At 49.9% G+C, this 8,753-nt stretch overlaps 1 protein-coding gene across 2 annotated transcripts in view; it reads left to right on the top strand.

Moving 5' to 3' along the window:
- Positions 1–263: 263 nt before the first annotated feature.
- The window catches only part of LOC135057048 (oocyte zinc finger protein XlCOF22-like), a 70,191-nt gene continuing 61,701 nt past the window's right edge, over positions 264–8,753 (top strand). For both annotated transcript variants that reach the window (XM_063962923.1, XM_063962922.1), the window contains exon 1: positions 264–467. The gene's annotated coding sequence lies outside the window, so the exon portion shown is untranslated. The remainder of the gene's footprint in view (positions 468–8,753) is intronic.

The following is an 8,753-nucleotide window of genomic DNA, read 5'->3' as shown; positions in this document are numbered from 1 at the left end:
CACATACAGTGAGTGCTATGCCTCACCGAAGGAGCTTACACTCCATTACCTCAGATGTGCATGGAGCACAGCCCAGGCCTCGTTATAAACTGATTGGATCCCATTATCTGCCCCAGGAGGAGAAGAAATACCGGAGTAATATAGATAATTTAGGGGTTGGGGGAAGAATTTGATTGGTCCACAACAAAATGGCGCCGTCCTCTATGGATTCCAGTTATGGTGTTTAATAGTAGAGAGCTCACTCGTCTCCCTCTAGTGACAGGACACAATAGAACGCAAGGCTTACACGGGAATAAGCTGTAAGTAGCCTTAGCTGCGGTTGCTGCCGGCGGCCCCAGCGGTATCCGGTAACATGGCCGCCACCCTCCTGCACTGAGGACAGTTATTATTTTCTCCTCCGGATTTCCTGATAGTGTTCTGTCCGATGCTCGTCACCTGACGCTGCAACCACAGATGCTGTGTAACAGGTAAATCTGATTATTACTGTCCTGTACTGGAATGTGCTGGTTATAGGGTGTGTGTCATACTTGCCTACCTGACCCTCTCCATGAGGGAGAAAATGCTCTGTTCCTGGACTTTCCTGGTAATGTATGATTGCCATCACCTGTGGTGAATCACCTTTCTTATCAATTACCTAGCTCACCACAGGTGATGGCAATCATACATTACCAGGAAAGTCCAGGAACAGAGCATTTTCTCCCTCATGGAGAGGGTCAGGTAGGCAAGTATGGTGTGTGTGTGTATGTTGGGCACTATAGGTATAGGGTGTGTGTGTGTGTATTCTGGGTGCCATGGGCATAGGGTGTATGAGTATTCTGGGTGCCATGGCTATAGGGTCTGTGTGTATTCTGGGCACTATGGAAAATACAGGGTAGATGCTAGAATCAAGTGGGCTAAGGGACCTTTTTCGTCTGGGGGAGGAGAGAGGCCAGCGGGATAGTTCCTCTACTATCCACGCCACCAACTATTACCTTTAGTAATCAGGTGGCGAGCGGAGCGGAGCGAGCCACCGAAGCGTGGCGAGTGTACTTTTCGGGTACCCACTACCCTGTTCGCCCGTAGCTCCTCCCCCTGGTGACGTGTCTCCTCCCCTAGATACGTCACAAGGTCCCTTCTCCCACTCCGAAATAGAATCAACCATGGATACGGTAGATGCTAGAATCAGGGATACAGGGTGTTTGTGTATTCTGGGTGCCATGGGTATGGGGTATGCTGGGCACTATGGGTATGGAGAGGGTGTGCGTTTATTCTGAGCACTATGGGTATAGGGTGTGTGTATGTATTCTGGGTGCCATGGATATAGGGTATGTGGGTATTCTGGGCACTATGGATATAGTGTATGTGTGTTCTGGGTGCCATGGGTATGGGGTGTGCTTGTATGCTGGGCACTATGGGTATGGAGAGGGTGTGCGTGTATTCTGGGCACTATGGGTATAGGGTGTGTGTGCGTGTATTCTGGGTGCCATGCAGGGCTGTTTCTAGCCAATTTGGCTCCCAGTGCGAGATTTAAAAATGCGCCCCCCCTCATGACATAAAAAAATGTGCCCCCCCAGTGATCGCGCTGAGCCAAAAAAAAGTGGGTCCCATGGACCCCTCACTTTTAAAAATTGGGGTCCTACTGGTCTTTTTCTGGGTCCCATTGGAATGAAGGTTCTTTTTAAACTTAATCTTGTTTGGACACTACAAAAGTGTTGCAAGGTGGGGGGATGGAGTGACAGTGCTGCTGGGCTGTGTAGCATGCAGGACACCCTGTACCAGAAGTATAACTAGACATTTTGGTGCCCTTGGACAGAAAGTGAATTGGTGTTCCACCTCCCGGACCACAAAGTATAGGCAATGCGCGCCGTAGGCGCGCCACAAAATTTTAGGGGTGTGGCTTCATGGGGAAGGGGCGTGACCACATAATAGTGCCAATTCACATTACACCACACAGTAGTGCCGCTTATACACATTGCACCAGGTAGAACCTCCTATGCACACTGCGCCAGGTAGAGCACGTCATACACTTTGCACCAGGTACAGCACGTTATACACTTTGCACCAGGTACAGCACGTTATACACTTTGCACCAGGTACAGCACGTTATACACTTTGCACCAGGTACAGCACGTTATACACTTTGCACCAGGTACAGCACGTTATACACTTTGCACCAGGTACAGCACGTTATACAATTTGCACCAGGTAGAGGACTTATACAAATTGCGCCAGGTAGAACACGTTATACACATTGCACCAGTTATTGCACGTTATACACGCAGTTAGAGCACGTTATACACATTGCACGTTATACACATTGCGCCAGGCAGAGCACATTATACACACTGCGCCAGTTAGAGCGCGTTATACACACTGCGCCAGTTAGAGCGCGTTATACACAATGCGCCCGGTAGAGCACGTTATACACAATGCACCAGGTAAGAGCACTGAGGCACAATGCACCAGGTAAGAGCACTGAGGCACACTGCACCAGGTAAGAGCACTGAGGCACACTGCACCAGGTAAGAGCACTGAGGCATACTGCACCAGGTACGAGCACTGAGGCATACTGCACCAGGTAAGAGCACTGAGGCATACTACACCAGGTAATTACTGCAGGCACACTGCAGTAATCACCTTGTCCCCCCCCCCCCCCCCCGGGCCATAGCGGACATAGACAGGGAACTCACCACACGTGCTGGGATCGGCGTCCTCCGTGATCTAATGGGTAAAGCTGGGCTTTGTGACTGGGGATTCTCGCGGTGCCGTCTGAGGCGGTGGCCGCGCTGCCGCTCTTGCTTTGAGGTGTTCAACCCCTCGAAGCAGGAGCGGCAGCGCGGCCACTGCCTCAGACGGCACCGCGGGAAGCCCCAGTCACAAAGCCCAGCTTTACCCACTAGATCACAGAGGACGCCGATTCCTGCACATTGCCAGCACCCCCCAGAGACGCTGTGCCCCCACCCCCGTTTTAACCCAACCATCACCCGCACTAGCCTTCACTCACCCGCCGCAAGCAGCCAGCCAGGCGCCAAAGAGGAAGGGAAACTGGCTCCACCTCCTCTTTACATCATTCAGGCAATCATACAAAAATCCCCCGTAGGGATTGGCCTAATGAGGAGCGCGTCCCCTTGGACCCTCCCACTTTAGAAACTTGAGTCCCAGGTCTTAAAAAACGGGTAAAAAACGCGCCATAGCGCGTATTTGCGATCACTGCCCCCCCCCCCCACACACACACCTAGATAAAAAAAAACTTGCGCGCGCACCCAGCAAGGGCGTGGCCTCATCTAAATGGGTGTGGCCTCATTTAAATGGGCATGGCCTCGTCTGAAAAGACTGCCTCACAATTCAGTTTTTGACCCTGCTCCAACAGATCACGACCACCACAGGAAAAAAAAAATCTACAATATTAAGCCCCACACAGTATGCCCCCTGCACCATATTATACCACACACTGCAATGCCCTTGATACATTAAATCCCCACACTACGGCAGGCAAGAGTCCCCATTTCACACATTACCGCAGGTGTCCCCATTTTACACATAGAGAGAGAGAGAGAGAGAGAGAGGGAATACTTACAGAGGCGATTACCGCTCTTCGGCCCGCCTCACCAGTCACGGTTGCACTGCTCGCCTGCCCGAAGAAACGGCCCTGGTGCCATGGGTATAGGGTATGTGGGTAGTCTGGGCACTATGGATATAGGGTGTGTGTGTATTCTGGGTGCCATGGGTATTGGGTGTGCTTGTATGCTGGGCACTATGGGTATGGAGAGGGTGTGCATGTATTCTGGGCACTATGGATATAGGGTATGTGAGTATGCTGGGCACTATGGGTATAAGGGGTGTCCCAAAATCGCTAAATGTCGCCCCCTCGGTGTCAAGCCATATAATGCAACAAACAACGACCATAGGACATTGTGCACTCAGTCACCATTACCTGCTGCTCCATATAGCTACCTATATACCTCCGTCCCCAGGCACCTATCCAGTACCCTACAGAATGACACCAGGGTGTGAGGTGCGGTGTTAAAGCAGCATCTCACTGTTATCATTCTCTTTCTTGGCCTCTTTCTGTGTCAGCATCAAATTAAAGGCCAATGGTCACCATGTCTGCTCTCAGGACCCTATCGGGGAGGGAGCGACTGCGGGTTCCTGATTCCAGTGATGCTGGCGGACTCGTCAAGTGCTCCACTGTGAATCTGCTCCAACTTACCTGTTCTGGGCCTGAATATCTTCTCTCTGTTCTGTTGTCATGGCGCTCCTGATGAAGCAGCCAGTGGGAGCCCCAAGTGTACATCCTAGCACCCTGCACCTAATCAGTGAGGAGGGAATTTTTTAATTGTTAAGGGCAACATTGTAAATATGATTTACTGCTGTAGTAGCTGTAACCATACATTACGTCTAACATTTTATCCTTCAAAATATAACATCTGCCCTCCTCACTGGTTACTTTAAAACAGTCTAGTGTGAACCCTGTGGGGGGTTTACGTGTACACAGCACTGTGATGGTATGGGGGGTTGTATGTTGTACCCCACATGTATGATGGGGTGTGTATGCTAGACATTTTCGATATGAATGGCGTATGTAAGCTGGACATGGAGTGTATGTATGCCACGCACTGACTGTGTGGGTTTGGGGTATGTATAATGGGGACTGTGTTGGTTTAGGATGTGTGTGTTGGCACTGTGGGTATAGTGAGATGTATGCAGGGTATGGGTGGGTGTGTATGACGGGCACTGTGTGTGTACTCTGAGCACAATGGATATGGGGGCTGTGTATAATGGACTCTGTGGGTATGGGGGGGGATATATGCTGGACATTGTATGTATGAGGGGGTGTACCTCTCTACCACAGCATGCTCCTCTCTTCCTCCATCCTAGCATGCCACAGATACCTAATTGCATTTGCTAAAATACTGCCCCAGACTTGCAAGGAACCTCCACTGTGCTTCACTGTAGCCTGCAGACACTCTTTATTGTACCCCTCTCCAGCCCTTCGGTGAACAAACTGCCTCTGTTACAGCCAAATATTTCACATTTTGACACATCAGTCCCGAGCACCTGCTGCCATTTTTCTGCACCCCTGTTCCAGTGCTTTCATGCATAGTTGAGTCGCTTGGCCTTGTGTCCATGTCGAAGGTTTTGGCTTTTTGGGCGCAATTCTTCCATTAAGACTGCTTCTGGCCAGACTTCTCTGAATAGTAGATGGGTGTACCTGGGTCCCACTGGTTTCTGCCAGTTCTGAGCTGATGACAGTGCTGGACATCTTCCGATGTTAAATGAAAGTAAAGGGGGGGGGGGTACTTACGGAGCGATCGCTGCTTAAAATCTAAGCAATCTGACTAGATTGCTTATATTTTAAGCAGGATCGCTCCGTGTGTACCCCCCACAGCGGTAGCGATGCGCAGCCCCGCGCATCGCTATCGCTGGTGCTAGATTGGCCTGTCGTGCAGGCCAATCTAGCAGGTCGCTCATTTAACCCGCTGGGTGAAATGAGCGTCCCCCCGTCTCCCCCCGCACGCTCAGCACACATCGCGCTGTGCTGAGCGGTTCGCTCAGCACACATCTCTTCCAAATCGGCCAGTGAATACTGGCCTTAAGCACGATGTGTCTTTCATCTGATGCATTGTTTCTTAGGCCGGCCACTGCATCTACGGTCCTCGAAGTTGCCTGTTTTTTTGTGCTTCTTCAAAAGAGCTTGAAACCCCGGTCTGCTTTAAAATCTTTGCCTGGGAAAGACCTTGCTGTCTTGTTGCTGTGCTCAGTCTTGCCATGGTGTATGACTTGTGACATGAAACAGTCTTCCATAACCTCACCTTTTGTAGATGAGTTTGGCTGTTTCTCACCCAGTTTTAAGCCCCCTACATAGCTGGTTCTGTTTCAGTTAATGACTGTGTTTCAACCTACATATGAAAATGAGGATTATTATCACCTGTTCGGTATGATTAGTTAATCATACACCTGACTTTGTGCAAGTGTACCTAGAAGAATTGATGCTGTTTTGTGGGCAAATGGTGATCACTTCCCAATATGTACATGGGAAGTTTTCATCACCAAGGTGCAATATTTAGTGACACAAAAAGCTACATGACAAGTGTCAGGAATCCGCGTTCAGCTGTTTGTCACTTACAAGCGTGCTGGTACGCAGGTCTCCGGAGGTCACAGTCCCATACTGATGCTGCCTGTCTGCAGTGTACAGAACCTTCTGCCACCTTGCACCCCTGAATTCCATCTGGCATGCACCCCACTGTGTTCCCACTATCTGCAGAGCATGGGCGCAGCCATGACACTGGCGGCCAGCTGATCCAGTGCTACCCAATCCAGTGCTGGGTAGCGCACACATGATTTGTCCATCCAGTGGCTGCTGACCAGTGGTTATATAGGAGGAGTCCCGACTGAGTATCATTGCCTTGAACAACGCGTCATCTGGCTCCAGTCTCTAGTCTCCTGAGACCCTCCTGGTCAGCGCTTTGTAGAGCTACAGGCACCAGCTATCCAGTTTGGTTACAGCTCCATCTGTATTATGCCAGCATTTACTAGTAGTCTGAGACTCTCTCAAGGAGCTGCATTACCACTGTCCCCTGCTCGTTAGCTGCCTCTGCTCTATTTCTCAGCTGTCTCCTGCTAAGCCAAACCTAGGGCCTAATTCAGATCTGATCGCTGGGCTGCGTTTTTTTGCTGTCCTGCGATCAGATAGTCTCCTCCTACAGGGTTAGTGTATTTTCGCTGTGCAAGTGTGCGTTCCTATGTATTGGCAGAGCTGCTAAAAATCACTTTGTGCAGTCTCTGTGCAGCCCAGGACTTTCTCTTCCAGTGCGATTGAATCCTGCTGATCGGGACCGGAGCTGACGTCAGACACCCTCCCTGAAAACGCTTGGACACGCCTGCGTTTTTCCGGACACTCCCTGAAAACGGTCCGTTGCCACCCACAAACGGCCTCTTCCTGTCAATCACCTTGTGAACGCCCGTGCAAATGGATCCTTCGCACCATCCCGTCGCTGACTGCTGATGCCCGTTGTAACTGTCGAACGTGCCTGCACATTGCGGCTCAGACGCATGCGCAGTTCGGATCTGATCGCCCGCTGTGCGAAAACGTACAGCAGCGATCAGATTTGAATTAGGCCCCTAGTTCCATTGCTGTCAGGTATACCTACTGCCTGAGTAGTTCTACTCGTGTTCACCATCGGTTCCCAGGCTGATCTTCATTTGCTCCTATTCCCCATCGATCCCTAGTCTGATCATCGATTGCTCCTGTTCATCATTGGTTCCCAGGATGATCATCATCTGCTCTTGTTCACTATCGGTTCCCTGGCCAATCTTTGTTTTCTCCTGTTCCCCATCGGTTCCCAGGCCGATAAACGTTAGTTCCTGTTCATCATCGGTTCCCTGACCGAACAGTCTCCTAGTGACTTTTTCAGTTATCTATCAGCTTCTACGCTAATTAATCTGCACATACTTATGTTGTTTCACATTCCAATACCCTGTGTATGTAATATCAGTAAACATCATTTGCGCACACGCGCTGGAAACTACTCCAGCCTCCTCGCTTTCTCCATTGCACCACCACTGACCCACTAGTGCCCCCTCCGGTAACAGACACACATACAGACATGACAGTATGAGTCTCATAGGACACTCCCTATATTGGTATGTATAGGGCGTCTACTCAATCCTAAATATAAAAAGCAGTGGTGGATTGCTTAATAAAAAAATGTGGTAAATAAGTATAGGGATATTACCAGCGACCACTGGTGTCATAAATGCACGTAAATAGAGTAAGAGTGAGGTTTTTTTTTAAATGTAAAAAAAAAAAATCATGAAGTTCACAGGACAAAACGTTGGCCATTCCCAAAATATACCTTAAAGAGGAGAATCTTCATTTTGAATTTCAGTTTGTCTTTTATGTCATTTGTTCATGTTTTGATGTGCCACTTTTAATCCAGTTTTTATACAAAAAAGTTTTTTTTAATCTTTTGGCTTTCATGACAGTATATTATATCAGTATGTTTTTACAGTAATACCCCTTTCACGTCGCTAAGGCAGGTCACACCCAGGAAGGTTTGTAGTTATGAGACTGCCGGTCACAATACCGACAGCTACATCCCGCCCCCCTCTAAATCCTGACAGTCGGCATGCCGACTAGCAGGGACTATTCCCACTCATGGGTGTCCATGACACCCATAGAGTGGGAACAGTATGTGCGGTGAGCGCAGCGAGCCCACAAGGGGCTTCATTGCGCTCGCACCCCCACCGGCATTCTGCTGCCGGGATCCCGCGGTCGGTTTGCTGACTGCCAGGATCTCCAGCGCCGGTAAGCTATACCCAACCCCCCAGGAATTGTACACGGGTCCTTCCCGGGTATGACCCGCATGAGACCACTTTCAGACTGGCAAACGGACCCAGCAATATGCCTTGTCGGGTTGCTATCGGGGGCGCAGGCGGTGCTTGGAGATGAGATCATCTCCACACTGCCTCTTCCATAGTGTGAACGGGTCCTGGATCGCAATGACCTGGTAACCGGTTCACACCGCACCTGACACTGTAATAACCTGTGTAAAACCCTTTTTCTCTTACGTCCTAGAGGATGCTGGGGTCCACATTAGTACCATGGGGTATAGACGGGTCCCTTGGGAGCCATGGGCACTTGAAGAGTTTAATAGTGTGGGCTAGCTCCTCCCTCTATGCCCCTCCTACCAGCCTCAGTTTAGAAAATGTGCTCGGTGGAGTCGGTCACAGCTAGGGGAGCTCCTAGGAGTTTTTCTAGTTTTTATTGTTTT

The sequence above is a fragment of the Pseudophryne corroboree genome, chromosome 3 (assembly GCF_028390025.1).
Source record: "Pseudophryne corroboree isolate aPseCor3 chromosome 3, aPseCor3.hap2, whole genome shotgun sequence".
Lineage (NCBI taxonomy): Eukaryota > Metazoa > Chordata > Amphibia > Anura > Myobatrachidae > Pseudophryne > Pseudophryne corroboree.
Note: the sequence above shows the minus strand (reverse complement) of the source record. Positions and strands in the feature narration are given on the sequence as shown.